The sequence below is a fragment of the Notothenia rossii genome (assembly GCF_949606895.1).
Source record: "Notothenia rossii genome assembly, chromosome: 2".
In the NCBI taxonomy this organism is placed as follows: Eukaryota; Metazoa; Chordata; class Actinopteri; order Perciformes; family Nototheniidae; genus Notothenia; species Notothenia rossii.
The window spans coordinates 42423651-42451486 of NC_136904.1; the positions used below are offsets into that span (position 1 = coordinate 42423651).

At 41.2% G+C, this 27836-nt stretch overlaps 1 protein-coding gene across 11 annotated transcripts in view; it reads right to left on the bottom strand.

Moving 5' to 3' along the window:
- znf536 (zinc finger protein 536) overlaps window positions 1-27836 on the bottom strand; it is a 181764-nt gene that overhangs the window by 8416 nt on the left and 145512 nt on the right. For 10 of the 11 annotated variants that reach the window (XM_079662451.1, XM_079662455.1, XM_079662456.1 and 7 more), the window contains one exon: window positions 27487-27580. The gene's annotated coding sequence lies outside the window, so the exon portion shown is untranslated. Of the gene's footprint in view, window positions 1-1017; window positions 1172-27486; window positions 27581-27836 lie in introns of those variants that run through there. The other variant, XM_079662449.1, reaches the window with a different exon arrangement.

Here is a 27836-nt window from a genome sequence, read left to right on the forward strand (position 1 = left end):
TCCTTATTCCTCCCCACATGTATCTTAAGCCATTATACTGAATTCTGAACAATATAATGGGCAGACTATGTTGTGTGGGCTTATAGATGCTTCGGTCATATTTAGATTTACGACAGATGTTATGATCGTGCTCTCATGTGACTTACATAATCATGTAAGAAATAAAGCATTTTAAAAGCTTAACAATGACAAGTTTATACTTGATTGGAGGAAAAATAGATACTTTATACGTGTACATGTATTGTGATGATAATATTGGGAGAGAATTTCTAAGACAGATACAACTTTGTGAGACTGCTTTAAATGGCTTAGGTTTGAAATTGTATTTATGTGACACCCCAGTTTCCATCACCAGGCGTGCTTATATCGGAGAAGACCTTATTTGAATGGGCCCTTTTTACAGAGGCGGCTGCCTTTTGGAATAGAAATCTGTGATTTAAACTAGGCTGATGAGCTGTTGCTCATTTGGGGAGATAGCAGCTTGCCCTTTTCTTCAATTTGATTTCTGCCTTTATCTTTAACATATAACAAAGGCAGATAGACAATGGAATAATGTGAAATGAACTGACGAATCCAGTTTGTGTTTTTTATAAACGTATCCTGGCTGACGAGCGTATGCAAATGAGACACATTAATATGCTTGCCTTGCTCCCCAGTCATTTTATATATTTTTCCCCTGATTAAAAAGGACATTTCTTATGTGACATCCCCCTCTGCTCATATAAACACACAAGGAATCTGAGGCTGGTGTACAAGTAGAAACACACACACGCGCAGGCAAAGACGCACCCATACACAACCCTGCAAGACAACAATTCAATATGTGCATGCCCTCCAAAAGACACTGAGTATAATCAAATGGCTGCCCACAGAAATCACACCAACAACACTTTCTTTTTTGACATCAGCCTGTTTCTGTCACGAGTCTCATGCAACCATCACATATACAGAAGACAAACAACAATACAAATGCAATGCAATGCATAGAAGTTCAAGACTCAGGTTTGCCAGTCTTACCGGTTGTATTAAGGGAAGTGCCACTTTGTCCCCCTATTATGTCTCAGTGTCTCTGCCATGGATATGAAGCCTGTGCAGACTCCGATAAGAAGACACTCTGTAGCTTCATGCTGGTACAGTATCTATGTGCCGTTACTCTAACCTGTATAACCTTATCATTTCCTGGCATGTACAGCCATGCTGCCTCATTAAAACTATTGGCTCCTGTGATACCTCTAAAACCACAAAGACTTCCTTTAGCATTTTCTCACGACAGTTCAGTTGTTGTCTTTAAAGTTTGTGGTTTAATATTCAGCAAAGCACCACATGCACCCCCTAAACACACACAAACACTACGCACACTCATGCACACGCACATAAACTGATTTCACTCGGTTTTTCTAAATGCATTTTCTTCTCTGCAAGCCTCAGCTTAATTATAAGTGGTATCTGTAACACAATGGAAGTGTATTTCAGTCAGCATTTGAATGTGCTCGGTTCATTTCTGTCTTATCAATGGCACCATGCATCATAAATGCATAAGGGATTTATATGTGTCTCTCTCTAATTGTAACCATATAAAGTAAATGAAAGACAGTGTCAATATTAGGCACCTATTATAAATGCATATTGAAATAAACCATTTATTTCCGACTTTACTTGAGTTCTGTCACAAAACTTCTGTGTGACATTTAAGACAAGACTGGGAGAAAACGAAAGGATCGAAAAGCCATTAGTTGGACTTTACTTTGTTATTTTGACATGTATTGACACAAAACCCATCGACTAATCACAATGCAATACCTCATTAAGTCCTAATGAAGTAATTCATTGCATTAAACAAATCAATCATTGTTCACAATGTGCTGAATTCCATCATATTTCAACCAAATCATTATTGACACAAAGGGGGGGGGGGGGGGGGGGGGGGGGGGTTGTAGCTACAGTAATCTGTAGTTGAAGGGACAATGTGGGAATTAACCATATTTTACATGCACTGAGAGTTGAATGCTAAATATTAAGCATAAGCAGCAGAGACATTTGGATACATTAAAAAGCTGTAAGTGTTTTTTCAAAGTTGAAACGGAGCTTTCTAATCTTAACAGAGATCAATTACTTCGAAAAAGTTGGTTTAGACTTAGCGGTAGAACAGATCATGATGATATGAGTTTCTTTCTGGCTTGTGTTTTGTTTCTATTGCAGGTGGTCTTTGCAAGGCTTCTAATTAATTCAATAAAAAAGCGGCCTTGTTTTCCTTCCTTTCGCTCGCTCTTTGACTTCACCGCATTATTACTTTCTGTAATGAGGCGAAAACACTCTGAACTGCACATAGAAGACTGTCACACTGCCTGCTAGATTGAATCCAAAACTCCATCCCATGCCTGGAGCCTCTTGATCAAAACTCAGCGATATTAGAAACATGGGAAGCTTCACATATGGATTGTTTTATTTTTAAAGAGGGGAAAAATAGAGTTGCAGACAAGGCCTGATATCGGATCTCACTATATTATATTTTAAAGTTACCTTCCTCATACAACTGTTAATTTTAATTCTTTCAAAACGTTCAAAAAACATTATGTTTATTCTGTCCAGTAACTTCTGTTTCTTCTATGAATATATCCTTTTCAGAATACACTTCTGTCTTCAGAAGAAAGTACTTGTTAGGATTAAGGCACCACACTTCTTGGATAGCTTTAGGAATTGATAGTGGATTGGGTTCAAACAACCCAAACAACTTTAAGGCTCCTTATACTTCCTGGTTCAAAATGACAGTACTTAGAAAAGATACTAATTGATTGTGTAAGACAGGGGTTCCCAACCTTTTTTCCCAAGAGCCCCCCCAAATGACTCCTGTTGGAAGTTGCGGCCCCCCCCCTACACACACACACACAAGGGTGGGGGGGGGGGGGACAGCGGTAATTACACTTTAAAAGTCTCAAAAATACTACAACTACTGTCACAAACTGGATGAATGTGAAGTATGTTGCTAAAGGAGGATGAAAGCGTAATTAAGGAGCACTATTGGAGTGACTTTGATGGTTATTGGACTAAGGATTCATCCATTTGGATTCCCGCTGTATGAAGAAATTAAAGGATGACGCAAGTGGAAACAATCCAAAAAGGGATTAAACTGTTTAAAACACATGCTCAAAGTAAGCCAGGTTTTGCCGATGTGTTTATGTGGATTCAAAAGTCGTAAATAATCTACAAAATGGAGGAGACCGATCTGATCGGAGCAACTGTGACAAATAATCCATCTGAAACCGGCATAGACAATGACTATGTTTTAAAAATGCACTTATCCAGACAAGCCTGGTTTGGACACTTTACGGGCAGAAGAAACATTTCTATTAAAGAAATAATTATACATTTCTGTCTTTTTATGCCTTTAATAGCTACTAACTTGAATTTGTATTAAAATTAATTAATCAATTATTTTTTATATTTTATTGTAATGAAGAGACAAGGCTTTTAGTGACAATCATGTATTGCGTAACAATTATATGTAAAAAAAAATAAAAAAAGTCTAGATATGATATTTGGCCTCAAATCACCTGAGGCCTGGCGCCCCCCCCCCTGCGATCTTTGGCGCGCCCACCAGGTTGGGAACCCCTGGTGTAAGATATACAAATAGCAGGGCATTACTCGTTGTATGTAAAGCTAACATACAGTATATCACACCACCCTAACCTTGTCTTTACAAATAGGAAATATATGTGCTTTGTCCCTCTTTTGGGAGGGATTTCCAGTAGCCCAAAAGACTAAGAGCTCTGATTGGCTGGCCCAAAACACCAATTGCCCACCATCGACATTCTTATGGAACAACTTTTAATATTTGAATACTGGTGAATATTGGTTTACCATCACCCTCTGGTCTGCTTTAACGCAGAGAAAATATAAGCAAAGAAGCGCATATTTGATGTGAGCACGGACTCAATAGATCAGTGACAAATATGAATGAACAGGAGCCTCTGCCTGCCCCTCCCCCTTCCCTCTGCACAATATGTCATTGAGGGCTGTTTAAGAGGTCCTGTCAACAGGTAGTTCAACTTTCAGCTCATCCCCGCTGATCAGTGGGAGCCCTCCTGACAGAGAGAAAAGAAAGACACCGGGAGGGAGAAAGAAAAATGTTGTGGGTCTTTTTATCCGTCCATCGCTCTGACAGCCTTGCAGGGGATGCCATGGGAGGAAGATCAATGCGGGACAAGCGGATTCCCACAGTTCATTGTTCCGGGCCAGCCAAATCATCTTCCCAAGACGGCCGGGAGCTCAAAGCTTCCCTTTATGATAACCATCCTTGGTATTATTCCCACTATGATGATGGTGACCTGCAGATGTCTCGTGTGTGTGTGTGTGTGTGTGTGTGTGTGTGTGTGTGTGTGTGTGTGTGTGTGTGTGTGTGTGTGTGTGTGTGTGTGTGTGTGTGTGTGTGTGTGTGTGTGTGTGTGTGTGTGTGTGTGTGTGCACTACAATAGCGGTCACAGCGGCGCGGACAGACCCCTGCAGCAGTGCACAAAGCAGCCAGCGCAGGATTACTAGCTGCAAACATTTGTTAAGCTGTCATTGTTTAGTGGAGTTCAGTGACAAGAGGGAAACGTAAATAAAAAGCAAAGTAATTGACATGATAATGATAGTGAAGGCTCCTCGTATTATACTTAATGCGTCACTCCTGCTTTAATACCGCAACTGATGCTGCTTATTCGGTTGTTACTGGCAATGACACAAGGTATTAGACATATATTTATAAGGTGATTGATACTGTCCTTTTGGGAAGCAATGAATAGAAGGCTTTCAAAGCAGATATAAAGGAAGTGTCTTTTTTTTTCGAGTGAGTAAATCAGAATCAGAATCAGAACACCTTTATTAGTCCCACAGAGGGGACATGTGCAGCGTTACAGCAGGAAAGAGCCACAGACAGCTTAGTGTTGCATATCTTACATGCGTTAAAAAAAGTACAAAGCTAAAGCCTGCAATAAAACCTGTTTTAACTTTAGAAGCTGATCAAGCACCATGGCATTTCTTAGTAAAACATGAAATGACATTTTGACATATAGATAATAATGACATTTGAAAATACTGCTGCAGAATATGAGCAACAATCTTGAAGGTCCATATCAGATCAAATCGAATTTAAACATGATGCCCATTTACACAAAATCACATTTATAACAATTAACACAATGAAGAGGGACATGAGATGCCATTAAAAGATCTGGGAAATGCTAATAATTAGACTTTTTAGTTTCTCAGATTTTGAATATATTCACCCTACATTCCAGGCAGCTTTTGTTGGAATAATTTCCTCGACATAATGCAAATCCACTTGCAAAGATTTGCTGTAACAATACGGCATTGTTGACAACAGAGTGGAGACATGACATAGTTTCAAATTTCAAGTCTGAGCAGATTGATTTTTACATTGTGGTGAAATGGATGGAAACCATGTGCGACCTAGAATACAAAATAAAAAAAATATTTAGGCCTTGAGCAATTGCTAACCCTAACCCTAGCTATTTCTGAAAAAACATTGACTGCCATTTGATGCATCATCAAAGTTCAAATCAACTTTTAGGATCAAAAAGATAAAAAACAACATGTATTTATGCTTGTATACAGGTTCTACTTGTGGTCTTCCTCCTGCCTAAACAATCGACTTCCTCCTCATTTCATGTCAAACCATGTCTCTGATGTTTTGTAATGGACATGTATTCTCTGGCCTGTTTCGTATCTGGTGACTAAACTCTTCTTCCTGTCAAACCAGTCAGAAAACCAGGACACAATAGCGAGTGTATGTGTGTGTGAGACAACAAACATGGCAGTGTGTAGCACACACTCACGCATGGTTACACTGCGGGGAAGAAAGAGGTCAGGGAGACAATGACCACAGTGTATCTGTCATAGCTTACATCACTGGTCACCCTGTGTGCTGCATGTCAATGCTACACACACACACACACACGCACACACACACACACACACACACACACACACACACACACACACACACACACACACACACACACACACACACACACACACACACACACACACACACACACACACACACACACACACACACACACACACACACACACACACACACACACACACACACACACACACACACACACACACACACACACACACACACACACACACACACACTGACTACGGGCCTGCCTTTGTCTCTTGCAGTGATGACATACAAGATTGAGACTTAAACTGAGTTGTTTCTCAGGTGGTGGCGACAGACAGAGAGAGAAAGTGGTTGAATGTCAATACGGCCTAAATAACAGAATATCAGAAATAATTGCTGTTTTCTTCCGCTCATGCTGGGTGCATTCTGGTACAGTTTTGCATAATGACTACAGTCAATGGGGGGGGGGGGGGGGTAATAGTGGTGGGTGTGTGGAGGTGGCAGTAAAGGGAGGGGTTGTTGTGACAGGTGCTGAAATCAAACCAGGGAGGCACGGGAGACAAAGGTTCAATTTACTAAGAGGAGACTTTAATTGTTACACAGCTAATTAAGAGAAGAAGGATCCTTTTTTTGCACTCTCGACTATTTACCGAGAGCTGTGTGTGCATACATTGGGAGGTAAATTGTGCCTCCAAGCCAAGTGATCTTATAGTGAAGAGTCACAGTGCGTGGTGTGTGTGTGTGTGTGTGTGTGTGTGTGTGTGTGTGTGTGTGTGTGTGTGTGTGTGTGTGTGTGTGTGTGTGTGTGTGTGTGTGTGTGTGTGTGTGTGTGTGTGTGTGTGTGTGTGTGTGTGTGTGTGTGTGTGTGTGTGTGTGTGTGTGTGTGTGTGTGTGTAAAAAAACGGGGTGCTACCTCAACATACAACATTTATTTTCACAGCTTCCCCGCAGTTGGGAGTTTGGGACTTTCTTTTTTTTTGCAGCTAAAACAAAAGTCTATGGCTAATTAGCCGCGCTCATTACAGGAAGCGAGTCAGGTAATTATTTTACATCATGCTGCCGATAATTGAATGATTCTTCAATGTCTGGATGTCTGTTTGAAAGTATCTCTTTTTCTCCTTTGTCTTTGACGCAGATAAGAGAGAAGCTGGATACAGGTAGCGGTGCCATATGCTCTTGAATGAAAAAGCTTTTCTGTTGAAAGCAAATGGGATTTTTAAATATTCAAACTGTCGCATGTCTTTTTAATATGACCGTGTTAAATCTCCCTTTATTCCATCACTTTGATAAACTCCCCCATTTCTGTCTCTCCCCCTCTCTCGCCTTCTGTGTCTCTTCCTTTTTGTGTTAATCTGAAGAGTTTCAAGGGAACTTTAGCTCTCTGAGAAGTAGTTAAACTTATTATGCAACCACACTGTGACTTTTTCTTTTCTTTGTTTCCCCTTTAAGCAGCACACTTCCTGTTTAAGAAAGCAAACTAATCTTATCAAAGCCATCAAAAGCTGGGTGGAAATGCTTGCAATTCTCCGCATACGTTACAATATCTCTTAGTGGCCTTATAACTGCTATTGTTCTCACGCACTTTTGCCTGGGGAGGAAGAGAAAGAGACAAAAAAACATCACCGCACTCTTCAAAGCCAGATACGTACAGGCGAGCTAATGTGGCACTTAATATAAAAGCAAAAAAGACAGAGAGAGGGAGTGAATTGTGCATTATCTACTTTAAGGCCAGGGTGTATTTATTACGGACTAATTGTAGCGCAGGAAGTGTTTTGGAGGGGTGTGCTCTCGGGAGAGTGGGCGGAGGGGCCTCGGGACATAAGAAAGCATGTTTATCTATCAGACTTTATCAGAAAAACACTGCTCTTAAGATCACAGATGGAGGGGGTGGATGAACAGATTTACAGGAGGAAATAAAAGAAATGAAAGAGGGATGAAGAGTGAACCAGAGAGAGGAAGAGACATGTCAGTGAGGCGTGTGTGTGGATGCCAACGCCTCGGTGATTAAAGCAGGAAGGAGAAGTTGGGTGAAACCTCAGAGGAGAGTTGTCTTGTTTTCTTTGAAGGCCTCTCTGTAAATCGGACTACAAACCACTCTGTTACACACACAGATGCTTGGATGATGGTCGATGCAGAACACACACCTTGCGCTAATAGCAAGAATATATACAGTGGATGTACACTGCAAACTCATACATGTATTAAAACACACACAGTTGAAGTGCCTAAGGTGTGTGTGTGTGTGTGTGTGTGTGTGTGTGTGTGTGTGTGTGTGTGTGTGTGTGTGTGTGTGTGTGTGTGTGTGTGTGTGTGTGTGTGTGTGTGTGTGTGTGTGTGTGTGTGTGTGTGTGTGTATATGTGTGTGAACGCTCCGTCCGCATGCTTGAAAGATAAGTTTGATGTGGTCTGCACTTCTATACAAACTGCAAAATCATCAATATTGGCAAGAAAAATTAACATTTTAAATGTTGTTTTAGTTTTTTGACACTTTAACTGCCATAAATAATAAATAAAAATGTTATTTTAACAAGAATTTGAATAAAATTGAACTTATTTTAACTTTTCTGATATTATTGGGAAGAAACAATAAAAAAATGTACATGTTTTGTTTAATAAACGTTTGTCATTTGTATAGCCTCTACAGTCTCTATAGTTCTCTTCTCTGTGCCTTATGCAAAGGAAACATGTTTTCAAACCCAGTGGTGTGTTTTAGAGTTCAGAAGGTTCAAGTATCTGTCCTTAACATGGGATTACTCCAAGGTTCCTTTTTTTAAAATAGCAATAAACATGAAATTATGAGGTTAGAAGATTCGATAAAAAACATGTGTTGATCCATTGGTTCATTTCACAAGCAACCTGTATAGTAAACAAGGAACTGCTTAACAAGCTGCAGCATTAAAGTGATGAACAGATTAATTAAATTAAAATTCTGGAATGGGCTGTTGTGCATAATGAGTACTTTACATGTTGTAAAGTACATTTAGGTGCTTATACTTTTATACTCTTACTCAAATAACATTTTGAATGCATTACTTTCACTTGTAAAGGAGTATTTCTCCCTTAAAATTGGAGTATGTCACCCCTGCTGATGAGGATATAATGTGATTAAGATAATATTAGGTGTGTGTGTGTGTGTGTGTGTGTGTGTGTGTGTGTGTGTGTGTGTGTGTGTGTGTGTGTGTGTGTGTGTGTGTGTGTGTGTGTGTGTGTGTGTGTGTGTGTGTGTGTGTGTGTGTGTGTGCGTGTCTTTCTGAAGGTATTCTCTGGACAGGTTCCATGATTCCAGGTGTCTGTCTGCACCAAAGCTTCAGCTCGGAGCTGTCTGTCCTGGCCAACATGTCTCTCATTCTCCTCTGCCCTGCCTGACCTTCAGCATCACACACTTATCTTCAACAACAAAGGCTATGGTACACACACTCATTAAAAAGACACAAAGACACACACACACACACACACACACACACACACACACACACACACACACACACACACACACACACACACACACACACACACACACACACACACACACACACACACACACACACACACACACACACACACACACACACACACACACACACACACACACACACACACACACACAATGCACCTGTCTCTTTTACATGACCCTGTCTTACTTCTCACACACACACACACATATACTTGTTTATATTATATATCAAGTACCAACAACAGTACATGAAAAATGGGGATATGCCTTTCCCAAGTTAAGGTCCTACAGACCTGGCTCCTAGACACACACACGGGGCCTCCTACACACACACACTTGGACTTATGTGTGTTTGTATGAAGTTATGATGTAATAAAATACTGTGCTGCAAATGTTTCCACAAACATTTAAAAATGCGCCGGGTAGGGAGGATATGCTACTATGTTTTTCCCATCTGATTAGGTGCTAAACAAGAAGAATGCATCACACAAATCCTGAACAGAGCAGCTGTGGCCTTCTGGGTATTTAGAAGAAGCAAAACTGCTGTCGTTTGTTTCCAAGCAGTCACTATGGGCCGCTCGGACTTAATACTTACTGTTTACGACAGAAATATCTTGACATTTAAAGTATAGCATGATGAAAATGTCTGGCACACTGGCCGAGCTAGCTCACTAGCCGCGGCTGCTCGTTGCTGCCACTTGACGGAGCGCTGAAGAGCCTCTCTCCCGCACGCACGCACGCACGCACGCACGCACGCACGACACACACACACACACACACACACACACACACACACACACACACACACACACACACACACACACACACACACACACACACACACACACACACACACACACACACACACACACACACACACACACACACACACACACACACACACACACACACACACACACACACACACACACACACACACACACACACACACACACACACACACCAATATGTCCTCCATGAGTTCCAGAATCAGCCCCAGGGTGTTGGATGTGGGCAGCGGCGGGAGGTGGGTTATAATCTGCACACCGTCTCCCATCGCTGCAAAAAATCTTCCTTTCTGCCTCACCTCCTTGGCGAGGCAGAACCCCCCCCCCCCCTGGCCTCCCCTCCTCAACCCCACCGCACTCCACCCATCCCTCTCCATATTTTCTCCCCCTGCATCTGATTAAGTTAACAATGTGGTGTTATTTGCATGCTGATTTTGCACACCCCGACCCCGCCCCCCCTCCCCAAACCACCGCCGCCACCACCTCCCGCTCTCCCTCTCTCTCTCTGACAAACAAGAGAGGCAGGATCAGAGTAATGTGATAGCACAGCAGCCAGCCAACGCAATCTGCCTCAAAGACCAGGTGTTCGCAATCCACCTCCCTCTTAATTCCTGCCCCCATCATTTCTCTTGTTTTTTATTCCTGTTATTCTTTTCAGTTTTTTTCCCTCCCCTAGTTCTTCTTCTTCTTTCGTCTCCTCTCATCTATCCCTGGTGTGTTTATAAGGTTGTATTATAATCAAATCTGGAGCGAGGGAGGCCTGTCTTTTTTTATTAATTATAGGCCACAGTTGATGCGAATGTATTCCGAAAGCATCTTCAAAATAGGTCGGCGGTACAGTTTGCTATTCTTATCACATTTAAATGTCAACATGGTGCAAAGCCCTACAAATTAGTTCAGGCAGGCTTCAACCCCCATTTAACATTTAAAGCGCCATTCTGTAGGGCTCAAAGAGCGATTTAAATCAGTTTACACACACACACACACACACACACACACACGTGTATATATATACAGAGATAGCGCTTTCAAACTTCTCATTTTAACACAGACATCTAACTGCCAACCTTTGCCTGGGAGAATTCGGCAAGAAGAAGGGGGGGAAGGAGAAAAAAAAGCAGGATGAGAGAACAAAAAAGAGATATAAAGCAACAGAAACAATGCATTAGCTTCATGAATAATGAATCTGCCCGTCTATCCATGCAGAAAATATCCAGGTTTTCAGCATCTCTGCATAAATCCACTGTCCGAATGAATAAATCAGAACGGGGGGACATTTTCTTGAGCTGTAGCCTATCACTGGTAAATAACAACAATGATTTGAAACACATCTGTTCACATGCAGTGCCAGCTAACCCCCATAGAGCAGCACGAGACAATAGAAGCCGAGCGCTGTTGTTCTACATATCGGTGGCTGGGCATTTTAAATAGAGTTTACCCATCTTACACACACACACAGATCTACTGATGCAAACAAACATAATCAACAAATAGGAATCACGTACAATCCGCCATAAAACAGTCCAGATTAGTATCCTGTACGATAAACTGCATTATCCCTTTTTCAATAGGACATCTGAGATGGCTTGCTATGAATTAAAAAGCTTGATCGGCTGGACGTGACGGCTGGACATAATTGAAGGAATACAACATTAGTGAAGCTAAGAACCAAGCATATTATTCTGGTATAGAATATTTCTTTAAACTTCTCTAAAATCCCCTTTTAAAGATTTAACTAGTTAGCATGGCACGGACTTCTTAAGACTGTTTAATCATTCTTGCTAGACTTCACATATTTTACCAAAACTGCTTTGGATTGATTGTTTTTTGCCAAGTCTGTTTCCAGTGTTGAAGTCCTACACATAAGTACAGCCAAGATCCATAAATGTACACGAAAGTGTCCATTTATCTTTGTCAAAAAATGGACAAAACAGGGTTGATATTGGATGTCAATCGTGGGTTCAACCACATGAATGTAATTAGTAGTGGTACTGGAATGTAAACCCCATCGCTTTTCAAAGTTGGCTATTGACGTTGGATTGTCTCGTTGATGTTTGACCTCTAACACCTCTGCTGATATAGAGGACAATGTAGTCGAAAGAATAACGATTTTCTTGTTTTCCCTTTTTTTTTGTCAAACAACTTCCAATCTTGTTCTGTAGCTTGAAAGAAAATCCATCAAAATCTTTCATCGCCTACTTAAAAAATAATAAATCGTTTAGTGTGATATCATGCGATGATAAAACTGATTGTAGTGAACACTTATTACACTTAACTGGCTACAGAGTTGTGCCTTTCAGACATGCATGTGAAGTGTGCACTCACAAATCCAAGTTAGTGCCCCCATATCAGCGGGGTTATGAGTAGTGATGTTCAGCCTGTAGGAGAAGGCGGCCCTGTAAAGCTGTTTCACGCCATCAAGATGCAGGATCAACTACAAGCCTTTGGGAGACATCCACACACACAAACACACTGAGCCCCGCAGCGTAGGCTTGTTAAGGGACTTGCTCTGCATCGTTACACTGCTGACCCCAGTTGTTCCAATGACTATACGAATGTCTAGGAGGGGCCAACTCAAGCAGACAATCCCAGATTTAGATAAAAGTCCCTAGAAGGATATTTTAGGAAGCCTAAGTGGCATTAATACAATCCTCAATTGAGTTCAGTCCATTTTAGCTAGTCTTCCGTTACACTATATACGCATAAGTATATATTAGGTAGCCTAATATGAGAACAAGAGCCAGTGTAGGGGTCACGGAGAGACTTCAGTATCAGCTTACAATTGCCCTATTACATCAGCATAAGTAACTGAATCCAAAGAGCTAACTAGCTTATAAGAGACCCAATCCCTCTGACTGGCTCCTCTACCTCTAGGCTCCACTATGACTCGTTCCCATCCAGCTCAAAGGAGAATGTTCTATGGGTGTGCCTAATGTGGACGCGTTGAAATGTCAAAGCATTATATATCCTTTTTCGCACAGAGTCGCCCCTTAGGGTTTAATTGACTGTGCAGTAAAGTAAGTTTGAGAGCCGTGAGAGTGTGTGATGAAGATGAATATGTTTCATTAGAGGGCAAACAGAGCCTGATGGCTGGAATTGGCATTGAGAGAGAGGAGGAAATGTTGAATAAGGATGAAACATACATTTATCCATTCAGGATCCACAATGACACGTACAGGCGATAGCTGTCCACTCCTTGGCTAATCACCGTCAGCGAATTTACCAGGGAAGTGATCCAGATTAAACACATGTTCTCACACTTCTTTTCTTTTTTTCCTCTCTCCTGGTTGGCCTCTGTCTTTCTCTGAACCAAACAAGGAAGGAACGAGCTTCCGACGACTTCAAATACTCGTCAAACAGAGAACAGAGCAGAAGACAGAGAGAAGAGAAGGAGCCCCGCTACTATCCCGCGGCCTTCGTTTACCAATTATACTGAGTACCTGCTGACAGGTGGGTTGTCACAGTGTCTGCTTAGCCACCCAACTCCCCTCATCTTCCCCCTCTTCAACATCCCATCCCTTTCCATCCCGCAATGTTACAGGAAGCTCCTCGCACCTCCAGGCGAGATAAACGAAGGGGAGGATATGGAGGAGAGTGGAGAGTTTGGCTTCAAGAAAGTTCAAGGCTTTTGATTTGGGATACATTCAAGACAGACACCAGAAAAAGTTAAGTTGAGGTTTCCAGGAAGCTTTTTTCTGCTTTCCTGAAGGACCAGTGGTGACTTTTTTTGGAAAGAAAGTACAAACCCTAACCCTAATTATAAGACAACTGGTGATTGAATTGGTCTCAGTTGGACGTTCCTTGTCTAATACTCAAGATTGAAGCTTCTTCAAAGAGATTACATTCCCAGTTTTTGTGAAAATTACAAAATATTGGTTAATCTTTTTCATTTATTTTCTTACTTCTTCACCGAATGTCTTGTTGAAACAACTTCTTATTCCTGAAACTCTACAAGGACGTTTGAAGACAGGGGCCTCCCCCAATCACCGCCACCCCCTACCCGTTTCTCCTCTGTCTTGCCGTCTCAGAAACTCAGCCAGCCAATGAACACAACTGTGACAAAACATAACCATAATGGCTCATTAAAGGGAATGGAGACGACTTAGGCAAACAAAGCAGCCTTCACCGGGCTGTCACCGAAACTCCTGTGATGGTACGTCCAAACTCACGCTGGTGACAAGGAGGCAAAAGAGTCATCTTCCCAACGAAACTCGCGATGGCTTTGAGTGTTTTGACTGCGCTCGACGTGCCTCTGTATTTGTTCCGCGACAAATCTAATGTGTGCAGAGCCGAGTGACAGGCCTCTGAGCTCCGGAAAAAGGGGAAAATTGGGTGCTCAACCACTTTCTCTCCACTTTGAAGAAGATGTATAACTCAAGAAGATTCAGGTAGGTTAAGGTCTAGATCACTGTTTAGCTTAAGCTTAGTTAGTGTAATGACTTGGTGGAATCAATGAAGTTCTAGGAATACAAATGGTGAAAATTAATGGTGTTGTTCCACCACAAGCCAGAAGAACTTCAATGCTCCTTGTCATACATTCTCTAAAGATCTGATTGGGTCAAAGTCACCAGATGATCATGCTTGTTGATATCCATTTGGATCCATTTTCATTTCCTTTTATTAAAGGTGGGGTAGGTAAGTTTGAAAAACCAGCTCCAGATACACTTTTTGTTATATTCCATGGAATGCTCTTAACATCCCGATAGCAATGAATATCTTATCTTAAAAAAAGTGTAATCTGTGGAAGCCGTGGCGCTGTAAAAAGCACGACCAATCATCTGAGCCGGCCCTGCTAAAATAACTGGATGGCCTACCTGCCTGTCATTCTTCCATATGTGCACAAATTTATCTCGTGCCCTCATTGGTCATGTACGCGCTCCTGTGTGTTGGAGGAGGGGCTCTGTGAGGAAGGCTGAAGGAAGTAGCAGATTTCTTCCGGTTGTGTATTTTCAAATTCACTCGGACTAGTTTCTCCAAAATGACATACCCCACCTTTAATATCAGTATATTTTCTTGCATTTGGACATTTCTTGGAAGGTAAGGGATCCTTCCTCTGTTGTTCTACCCAACGTTTTTTTTTTTTTTCCATTTCTTCACCATTAATTGTGAGGTTTCTTGGGAGATTGTTTGATTGATTGAGGTTTTTAATTTAAATGGCCATGTGTTAGGGCTGCTAGCTTGTAACAATTGTGTAATTGTAAAGCTTTGCTGGTACAACATTGCAAAGGAACACGAACGATGGAAGGGTTTCAAGGCTAGTTAATTAGGTTGATTTCTGGTGATTTGGAAGGCTTTAGCATATGATACCATTTCACACTTTTATACTCAACAAACCATTCAATAAACCCCAGCACCCTGCATGGAAGCATGTGCATTTATTATGTTTTCCCACACATTATTATCACCTATATACTGAATCAAATATATGGTTCAGAATTGTATTCTTTAAATGTCAGTTCAAGTTACAGACAGCACTATCTCTCACACACACCCAGACACAATAATTTGTTTTGGATCTCTACTATTCTTTTAAATAAGGAAGACACGTTAGTCCCATGTATGTTACTTACAAAGGCCTGTTTGAAAATCAAAGACCGCAACTCAAGAAGTGAGTTTCTTTAATTCAATAAAAAGACACTTTTATTTGTAGATATTTGAGGCAACTGGGGAGAACAGGCCTTTATACATTCACACCTTTGATAACATAAATAAAGAGAGAAAGGTGTAACAATTTGTATGACAGTAGATACATGTGTAGCAATCATCTTTCAAGGAAATCTTACATGGTACTGGACGGCTTTAACTTCTCTTGGAACAAGTTTCCCATTTTTGTTTCTGACTGAAGCTAATGTGTACGGCTAATCTCATGGGCCGCCACTGACCCAGCAGTGAAAGCACAATCGTATCTGCTGAGCAATCCCCCAGTAATTAAGAAAGGCCCGCACCATGCCTAAACCTCTCCCTGACACAGTATTGTGTCTGCACTGCATGGAGACAAGCAGTCCTAAGAGGCTTAAGGCTCATGTACCTGATGCTCTGTGCACGTGTGCGTCTTTCAAGAATAGCGGGACAAGAGATTAAAACAGTGATCAGAAAAGTTGAATTAACCACCTTTACTGCTTTCTTAATTACTGTGAAGTCCACCTCTGTGTGAGAAGCACTATAAATACCTTCCAAGTCCCAAGAGACACTGAAAATCCAAATGAAGGAACACACACACGTGCGCACACACACACACACACACACACACACACACACACACACACACACACACACACACACACACACACACACACACACACACACACACACACACACACACACACACACACACACACACACACACACACACACACACACACACACACACACACACACACACACACACACACACACACACACACACACACACACACACACACACACACCCTTTTCATAGAATAACCACAAGCTGAAGAACCCGGCACTTCTTAGAAACTGGGCCAAACCATATGTCCATCTGCGTATTTTGGGATCAGCCTAATTCATTTTGATGATAGCATAAAAAATGATATCTTCAACAAAAAAAGAAGAATGAAGAGGAGGAAATGTGAAAAGAGCAAGAGCAGACAGAGCGAAAAGAAAGCGACCACAGGGGGGGGGGGGGGTTATGTGTGATGAATCCAGGTCTTATAAGGGGGTTCCAATAAGGCTGGACCACAGTTGGAACAACATTACAATAAACGCATATTATTATTTTTGACAGAGCTACAATGATATCTGTAATTAGGACAAATGGCTCTAAAGGAGAGTTCAAAGATTTAGTTTTTTCCTGTGTAAATGGTTTGTGCTGATTCCCGGGATGGCATTAGCAAAAGAGAAAAGAAAGAAAGAAAGAGATGGAGAGGCAGTATGTTCTTTAAAATGGATAACTGAGGATGGTTGAGATCTGAGAAAGACGTAGGGATGTGAGAAAGTGGCCAATGCAAGGTTCAACAGTTAAGAGGAAGTAGACAAGGTGAAGTCAGCTGCTGATGTTTAGAACAGCAGGGGGGGGGGCAGAATAAGAAAGAGGTGGAAGAAGATAAAGGAGTAGGGTTACAAAGAAAACCCCCTGCAGCAAGGAGCGGCAATCCATCATTACAAAAAATTGTAAAAAAGCTCACAAGGGTTCCAAAGCACGTTCCGCACTTCATGCAACTTAATAAAACAAAATATATGGTCTATCTTTTACATTGCTCAGGCCTTTATTACATTTAAACAACTGGCAAAGTAGGCCAAGGAGAAGCCCAGTGTCGCTGAGAAAAAAAGCTTGGATTGCAGGAAATGGAGCTATGTTGACACTTCAAGCTTCCTTTTACACAAAGACAATTCAAACAGGAATACCTTATTTATATACAGTGGGCCGTTCAGATCTATTATTTCTCAATGTGTGAAGAACGCCTGGCAAGAGAAATAAATAAAAAAGGGTGTTTAATACGTTTAAAATAATGTGATGATGACTAAGCGCCAACAATAAACAAAAAAATAACTTCTGTACCTCAGAATTTTGACAAAAGATACAATAAAATGATACTTTTACTTTACTAGATGTATCTTAAAGCTATATTGACTAGTGACTTTGCAGATCAAGTTTTAACATAAATAACTAATGCTCTGCTCTTAAAATAGAATACATTCAACATACAATTACCCGCCACAATACAATTAAAAGCTGTTCAACTCAAACTATTTCATCTTTCAAACATGTTGCCTCACACATTAAGGCATCAATTATACTATAGGAGCTAATATAAATCATAAACAATAACATATGAGAAATCTGCATAATGTGTACTTTTTGACTTACTGCTGAACTGTTTCTCATACTCATTAAGAAGGGTGCATTTGAATTAGATTATAATTGTGTCTAATCCAGTCTGTTCCAATCTGAAGTCAGTGTATTTGTTATAAAAAAGCGACAACATAACTGTCTTCCAGTTGACGAGAACTAAAAATACATAGACAATAGCTTTGAGATGAGCAGAGACAAAGAAAAGCAGATTTTGTGTTGTCCTTCAGCCATGTTTTCACTCCACTTTCCCACCCCATGCCAGTGACTGCAGAATAAACGGATATGTGAATTAAACCCCATTGTTTTAAAACAGATCTGCGGCAAAATTTAGTCGCTGCTCTTGTTCTGCTCGATGTGAAAGAATGTGCCAGTTATGTTTGTGTGTTTTATTTTCTTCCTTTCCTTTATCCCTCGCCGTGATCTCGGTCTACATACATCTCATGTTGTTTGAACAAGTGTGAATGGAGTATCTATGCATGTGTCAAGGCAAAATAAATAAAAAAAAACACATACACACGCATATAGTTCAGCCATGCGATTTTTGCAATTAGAAAAGACACCAAAATAATTATTCTGCAGCGCAGTCAGTCGACATATCCTGAGTCGATGATGCACGGATCACATGTTTAATAAAAAAGGTTAATCAGTTGTTAATCAGAGGATTAATAACTTGTTATTTTCTTTACAAAACCATTAATATTATGCCATAAATATTTAATGTTGATTTTTCTTTATTTGGGAGACACAGGGTAGGGGTGATATGTGCTTGGTGATGCAGGGCAGAGTGAGCAATATCCAGGCATTAATGTGCATTAATCATGCTTTGGTGAAGACAAATAAATGCATTCATGTTTATTAATACAACCTTGGAGAAAACAATACTCTTTACATTATTCACCGAGTTATTAATTAAGGATTTATGAACAGGAGGACCACAGGACAGAGACTCGCGATCAGGGAAAAGCCAGAGAAATGATAGAAAATAAGAAAAAGAGAGTAGAAGAGAGAGGTCAGAGTCACAGAGCCAGGAGCAAAAGTTCATTAATGTTTGGGATGGAAGGGGCACAAACGTTTGGGGATGTGTGTGTGTGTGTGTGTGTGTGTGTGTGTGTGTGTGTGTGTGTGTGTGTGTGTGTGTGTGTGTGTGTGTGTGTGTGTGTGTGTGTGTGTGTGTGTGTGTGTGTGTGTGTGTGTGTGTGTGTGTGTGTGTGTGTGTGTGTGTGTGTGTGTGTGTGTGTGTGTGTGTGAAACAGAGTGAAAGTAGTCCACCACTGGAAAGCTGGGGGTTAAACTGAGATGTTCTGCCCTCACTAATTTTCTCCTTAACAAATTACCCTGCCCGTTTGCTAATCAAAGCAAAACAAATATTGCTTTTCATTCGCTCCATTTGTTTGAATGAACATACACACATTCCCAAAATACTCATTCCCAGCTCAGATGTAATTAAATTGTGCCTTTAGTGAAAACATGCAGTGGTACTCCAATTAGTTGTGTTTTTGTCGTTGGGTAAAGACGGAGATTGGCAGTGGGTGCGCCTCGGGCACCTCTGTGTCCCAAAATGGAAGTATGTCTTAGCGGGCTGGGTGGGTTGGGGGGGGGTATGTTTGTTAGACAATGTTTGGGTGCACAAGGCTGAGTGCAATGACAGGGAAAAACGTGTTTGCAGAGTCGGTGGATCTTTTGGTGATCTGATGATATATTATCTTTTTTGGTAGTTCTGTCTTGAAGGACAGTGATATGATCATGCCTAATATCATTTACAATGTTCTATCTATGTGACCCAGGAGGTGTCGTCATTAGGAAATGGCAGCATTCAATGTTTGTTTAGTGCTTAAATATGAGCAATGTTCATTTGTAGGCATGTTATGTCCTCCCTAGACAGCGGTTAATGGGGAATAAACCGCCCAACTCCATCAATACATTTGACCGTTGACTTTGAATTCCCTAAAACTGACTGAATGTATGCATTTTGATATCTTCACATTTTACAAAAGGTGCATATGGTTTGAGGAAGGTTAGAAAAATATTATGGCCACGGCAAATAAACTATGGTGAACAATAAGGAAAATAAATACGAAAGAGTCAAATGTTACAGTTAAATTCATACAGTATGTCAACTGGATATTAGAAAAGCTTTGTGGCTGGTGGGGCGTCACACATGCCACTGGTATGTGCAAAGGGTTTGCTTTGGCACAACATTTATTTTATTTTTTAAATATTGGTTAAATAGAGGGACAATAGGTTTTGTAGGGTAACTGTTAGGGTTGGGAACATTAACACACCTTTATGCCATGATGACCTGAACAACCTCACATTCTGCCTTTCATAAAGGGTGTAAGAGGTCCAGCATTGACACTAAATGGTGGTTTCATTTACAAACAGTATGCAATACTGATCATCAAATAAAGACAAAACAAAACAAAAAAAATATTTTTTGATGATGCATTTCTGGAAATCACTTTGCTGAGCTTTCAGTGATGATGAGAAAATGGCGACGGTGTTTTTTTCCCACTGTGTCAATGTTGTGTTAATGCACAATGGTAAATCTTTTTTGTGCTGCTGTGAATCCATCTCCTAATCATTTTCTCTCTCTCCTTCTCCATCTTTAATGCTTTCCTTTCTCTTTTTTCTTTCTTTGTCTTAAGCTCCAAATTGTGTTTTTATCGAAGGGCTGTATGGATCGCTCGGCAAAATGTCATCCGTCAAGCTGTCGATGAATCCATCCTTCCATTTAATGATCAGCCTACCTGATATGCATTTTACATGGCTCCATATACCTTTAATGGGAATCAATGGGAAGCAAATAACGCTTTGAGCCAGTATGCTTTAAGTCTGACGGACGGAGGCGGACGCCGGTTACATGTCAATACACACCGCTCTGTTCGTAGGCTTTGTACTGTCTATGCCTGACTGAGTGTGGCTGCAAAGGCTCACTGTGGGTTAGTCACTGGTTTGGGGAGTAACAGATTACATGTAACAGGATTAAGTTATCATGGTTAAAAAAAAAGTAACTGTAATCACGTACGATCACATAAAAAACTATGCATAATGAAAGGGATGTTTTCCTTTAAATAAAATCTCTTCGCAGAGGACATATTGGTTTCTTCTTTTCTAAGGTCACATTGTTCTGTTGTCTTGCATTATACACTTGATTAAAAACATCTCATTGATATTCTATTTTCTCTTGATTCATTTGCATTGCATTTTCTATTGAGGTATTCCAAGAGTAATGGAAAGTAATCAGGTAACATTACCTTTATATATTGATACTCAGATTAGGTTACTGATTACTTTTTGTATTTGTAACGGATTACATTTTTAAAGTAACCCTCCCAACCCGGGTTAGACACTGGCTTACATTAATCTGTACAATCCCTCGGCTACATTCTCCCGCTTGCATTGTCTTCATAAACCAAAAGAGAGATTGAGTGAAAGAGACAGAAAGAAAGGAGATGGTGGAAATGATGAAGGCAGAGAGAGGGGAAGACAATTAATGAAAGAGGAGGACGAAGAGACAGAGGGTTTAAAGAAGAGGAAGGAGCCGAAGAGGGCCATTGGACGTGGTTTCAGTTAAATACTAATTTCACCATGCGATCGGGGAGGAGGGGTGGCCACGGTGGCTGTGGCAGCTCTAAAACACATAACTTTTTACGAAGTGAAAATCAAATATTAAAAATGACAGGCCTTATAAGTGTGCTGAGTGAGCTCGGGTCACGGAGGGAGGGAGGCGCGGGCGGCTTGTCAGCTACTATCTGTCAGGGCGAATTAGAAACAATCAGGGCCGAGTGAAAGGGAAGGTGATTGTTATTAAGCGGCGGGGCCCTGCGAGCGGGCGCCCCAGATGTGGCCGTGCATATAAAAGAACAGGAAGCCGGCAGTTTAATTCAGGAAGCCTGCCGAGGCGAGCGAGCAATGCCACAAAGGAGGAGAGGGAGGCGAGGGGGGCCGAGGATATGAAGGGGGGCTGGGGCGTCTTGTCCCTAATATGCTAGAAGTTACTTTGATAACACATTTTGTGGAATTGTGAAATTACGCAACTTCTTTTTTTTGTGCATTTCTAGCGCTCATCCATCTCTGTCCATCATGAACAAGCCAATCGGAAGAATCGCGGGTGAGATCTAGATAAGTCGACCTTAACACACACACACACACACACACACACACACACACACACACACACACACACACACACACACACACACACACACACACACACACACACACACACACACACACACACACACACACACACACACACACACACACACACACACACACACACACACACACACACACACACACAGAGAGAGAGAGGGACAGCTGAGCCCATATATCAATTACAAGCTGATATCCTGGGAGGAGGATGGGACCGGGAGAGAAACCCCTGTACGGATGAGTGTATGATCTCATGTCTCAGCGCCCAATCCCCCTGAACGCTCTTTAAATCTTTTTTCTCCTGATAATCACCTGACAGTGACTCTCCGTCCCCGAGTTGATGTCGATGTTTGGTCTACGTCTAATTCTCCTCCCTCACTTGTGGACAAGCACATTGATGGACATGGACATGACTCGTCTTTGACTCCCTTTGGTAGTCCTGTCATCTGTCAAGCTGCTCCCATAGCCCTCTAAAACTCCTCGGAGACGGACGTCAACGCCCACAGATCCCTATCAGGGAGAAGAGGGAGCGCAGTGGGTGTTACTGGGTAAGGTGGGGGATGTGAAGGGGGGGGGGCCTGGTTGTGTGCAATATGTTACTCAGGGGATGCTTGAATGATAGGCAGTGACAGTGATCCGCCAAGACACTGCAGGTTCAAATGCACATTGGCCACTGTGACACCAAACTGTGTGAGGAACTCAAACGGAAAACTTGATTTTGACAATTTAATTTGTTGAATGGCTATCAAACAAAGTCTGATCACATAATTAGGATTTTTAAAACACCACTACCAAAGTAGTCCACCACAAGCTTTATTTGACCGTAATGGGAGCCAATCAAGGCCTACCTCTGAGACACAAAGTCAAGTGGATCCATTGCCTCTCAAATAGTTTCACTTAACACCAGTTACGTGAAATCAATGGGAAGTACAGAGGGAAGAAATGAAGGAGGTTGTTAAGATAGTTTCTTTCATATAGTGCTTTTGTCTCGGAGCCTTGAAGGGCTTTGATTTCTATTTACTTTGTAGTGAGAGATATCGCAAGAAATGTTCCCTCTGCTTAAGAATCACTGATCATCCAATAGGTTGAAATAAAGCAGGCTTGTCATACGCTCCCTGTTTCTCTCTTGTCGTCTTTATCCTTGGTGATCAGTCAAACACTCACCTAACACAAGCCGTCTCCAGTTTCCACCTCCCTAGGTTTTTTCTTTCCTTCATTGCCGCTGCCGGTGTAGCGGAGGTTATATGGTGTTAAACACAGAGCTGCTAAACGTTCCCCAAGGTAATAACAGTCAGTGTATATACAGTACTGCTAGCACTTCTGCGACGGGAAGTTACTGCCAAGTGTGGAAGCAATGGAGATGGAGAGAAAGGGGCGAGAGGGGAGGGTTGAAAGTAGAAAAACGAGGAAAGGAAATCAAATAATTAGCAGACACAGAGGTGAAAAGGCGAGAAAGGAAGGGTGCAAGGTAAGAGGTGGAAAATGAGTAATTGCTAAACCGGAGGTATAAATAAAGACAATTAGAAGTGAGAATGTTGTGATAATGCTGCATGCTGGTTGGTGAGTTAGCACAGGTGCATGCACTGTGGTTATAATTAAATCCAGCTCTAAGCCATGTCTAAACTCCACTTAAAGACGCCTCTCAGGGTCTTCATCAGCACATCGAGGTTTGCTCATGAGTTATGGAGTTGTCATTGAGTTCTTCCAAATGTTCACAGGCGTCATTGACCAGGAGTCAGAGATAGACATGAAAGATCAAATTCCCAATACAAAAAACCATACTTGGACAAAGACAGGGATTGCAATTGGAATAACTTGAAAAAAGCTATTGGATCTTAGTTAAATACATGTATTTAACTTTATGCAGAGTATAGACTTTGACAAGAAGCCGATGCATGGTTCCATACTATCATTCCTTTTGAATGCTTTTTCAACCTTGTTGGCAACATTTCCTTTGGATATGGTTTGGCCGAAGTGCTTGGTTAGTGTTATGAAAAGATTGTGGCCAAGCCAAAATAAACCCTTCACTTTTGGAGTCAAACGGCTTTGCAACCACCGAAACTCCTTGCTTTTTGCGGGACTGTGACAATCCAACTACTAGAAAAAAGAGGACTTGTTTAACATGGAGAGCAATTGTGTCTGCTTTTGGTAACAGTCTCTGAATAAAGTTGGATTGAGGGTCTATTTTTCTAAATCAGTTGCTAGGAATAATTATTTGAGCTTGTTAACACATACTGTTAAGAGATGGACTAACTATTTACAAGCTGGCATCAAACTGGCATCAACTGAGGCAAACCTGACATTTAACATACATACTTGTATGAGTATGTATGATGATTGTTAGTTTTTTAATATCATAAAAACATTTGGTAATAAATCCCTGATGTCAGGTGAATGTTGTCATATTATGTTTGTATTTTATACCCTATTATCAGCATATTGAGGCGGCCCACGTAAACCCATAAAGAGCCCAGCTGTACATTCTTCAATCCTCATGATGTCATAACTCAGTTTGAATGGGTAGTGAATTGTGGTGGTCCATTTTTACAAGAAAACATTGTAACAGACAAGACACAAATTGCTATTCGTAGATATTGTTTTCTGAAGTACCATAAAGCGATAGGAGTTGGATGGGTTGCACCAGGTACAGGTGCAGAGTGAGAAAATGTGTCTTCTAAGACCAACTGACCTAAATCTTCCTCTTGATGAACAAAGTATGTATTTTTAAGGTAATGAAAGGCAAGAAGCAATGGTATATCAAGGAAGAAAAAAGTCAAAAGTGATGTGGATGCTGTTGGAGGTTGAAATTGCCCTCCTCCCAATCCAATCCAACCCCCCTCTTCCTCCAGGAGGCCAAGTCTAGGCCATGTCTAAGATTTCACAACGATTAGTGAGGGAGGGATGAGGAGGGATATAGAGATGTACTGGAGCAGAATTAGCCATTAATCACTGAGGGGGGAGGAGACGGGGTGATGGAGAGAGGGCCGTCCTAGCATGGCTAAGCATGGGAGTGTACTTTTTATTGTGTGGACCTCCACAGGTCTTGTGTTTGACTGTCTAACAATTCCCCAATGCTGGGTCATTGGAAAAGAGTGGGACATTTCAGATTGAAATACAAACAACATAGCTATCCACTGTATCATTTTCTGAATGCATGGTGTGTTTTGTAGCAGAATTGCATTTAATCATGTTTACGGTTGAACAGAATGAAAGGTTTGCATTGCTGAGTATTCTGTCTGTAATGACAGCTGGCGTTTAAGTTTATAATCTGGAGGAATGAGAATACTGGATATTGCTACTCTACTACAATATTTCTTTCCTCAACATGCAACTAAACTGTTCTGTGCATCTTGTTTTTCTTAGCTGAAGTTTTATTAATTTTTACACATAAATGTTCACACATCATCTTCTTCCTGGAGTTGTGAAGTCTGGGAGGAGTGTTCTAACACATCACCTTCAGCAAGACTCGGTAAATCATCTCAATCCATTTGACAATGAAACGGTGTCTGATCTGCTGCGACTGAAGTTAAGTGTCTCGTTGGCATAGCAGATGAAGGTTGTCATGGTTAAAGGAAACCAACGTTGAATGTTGGTAAAAGAAAAAAAAAAGCCATGCAAACATCCTGTCTCCTGTGTCAAAGTCACATACCTAAAAAAAACAAAAAACCTATACCTGACCTCCTTTCAAAGAGCTTTTATGGCATTAAGTCACGCTACTTCTAGCTATGCTTCTTAAAGAAAGTCATTGTCAGTATGTCCTTTATCCCTCCAATGTATCAGCTTTAGATGGACAAGGGTTAAGATCTTCCCCAGGTCAGACCACCTGTTGTAAAGTCACCAAATTACAAACTTAGCTTGCATAAAACTTCTAAATCATCTAGATGACACATGTATCCACTGAGGACTGAGCTGAGCTGAAAAAACGACATCAGTGGAACTTAGAATACTTCCTGGCAAGGTAAGTCTCCAATACCAACATTTTTGTAATTGTAATCTGTTGAGTTGGTTGTCAGTGAAGCGCTGTATGAATTTAGGTGGGGCTTTTATCGTGGAAGGCAATAATGGAAAACCCAGCTTTCTCATAAATATAACACACAAAGGAATGTCTTGCTTGTATTGACCACATTTACCATTAACAATAATTGGACATTCATTAAAGGTTGACAATGTTTCCATTTAAAGTCAGCCTGGATGTTGTACTGCTTTGATGTGTAGATTACAAGTGAAGGAGTTTCGTTTTGGAAACCGTTTCGACTTCACAGCCTTTTCATATTCTATTATACGGTATAAATATATGGTATACTCAAACACCCCCCACCCCTACCATTACAATGGCGGTATGCAAGGTGAAACAGGGTGACCATAAAGCCACAATGGCCTTCCGTTAGTGTTCCCTGCCTTATATCTCCCCCGCCCCTCCTTCCCCCTTCCCTACACCCATTCCTCTCTTCTTATTTCTTTTATTTTTTTTCTGTACTATGAATAAATTGAGTCTGTCCCGGACATGAAAATGTCAAATACCTAAAATACACCTAGGCTAAATAGCATATTAATTTTTAATGCCTGCTCATCCTATGCTGCTATTCTCATATCAGGCCTGTCTGCCAACAGCTGTTGCTGGCTCTCTGGCTGGGAATTTATCATCCATCTAGCTAAAGGAGGGGAGAGAGGGAGAGGATAAAAAAAAAAGAGAGATGGGAGACAATGTTCGGAAGACAAGGGAAAAGGGGAGGGACGGATCCGTGTTTTCATGGATCCCTACCTTGTATTTATATCGCCGACCACCTCGCAACTTTCTTACTGTGATATACGAGTGGAATTCAATTACACTAATGCCAAACATAAATTCTTCGAGATTCCTTCTTTTTTCCCCGGTGTGCCTCTTCATACATAAAAGAGAAATAAGGAGCCGAGGAAGTGGTGACATTGACGCTGGAGGTAGTGACATTGGGGGGGGCGGCAGAGGGAGGCGAGACGCACTGAAGCAATGTGCCAGTGTGGGTGTTGAATGCCACCCATGTGCGTTTTTAGGTGGCATGTGGTGGATGATTATCATAGATTATCACAATCCAGATTGTTACAAGTTCTGTCTGCGCACATAGCAGCAGTGTACTGTAGCTGTGTGACTGTGTGTGTGAGTGTGTGTGTGTGTGTGTGTTTTGGTTTAAGACAGAGTGCCTTTGGGGATAAAACTAAATGGTAAGCGAACAGTTGGAGTGTGTGAGCGTATGTGTGCATTTATTCATGTGTGTGTTCTATCGTTGCAGTGCGAGAAGCAATACAGAGTTTAGAAGAATGTGAAAAATGTTAAGGGAATTTTTTTTTCTTTACGGGTGAAGGTATGCATTGTGCGGGAGCTTACCTTAACACACCAACTGCATGCTGGGATGGAACCTGTCTGTTCGGATCAAGTGGCCTCTCGCTCCTCACTGCCTCTGCTCACTGGAAAAGGCCACCTATAGGAGAAACAGAGGAGCGGGACGATCAGAAAAGGAGTGGTGTAAAGTAACTAAGTATATTCACTCAAGTAATGTACTTAAGTATAATTTTAAAGGTACTTGTACTTTACATGGGTATTTCAAATGTTTTACAATTCAGAAGTCAATCATGTACTTTTCCTCCACTACATGTATTTAATACCTTTAGTTACTTCACAGATCTAGATGAATGATGTGAAATATAATCAAGTGTTAAATCAGACTTTAGTTCCAC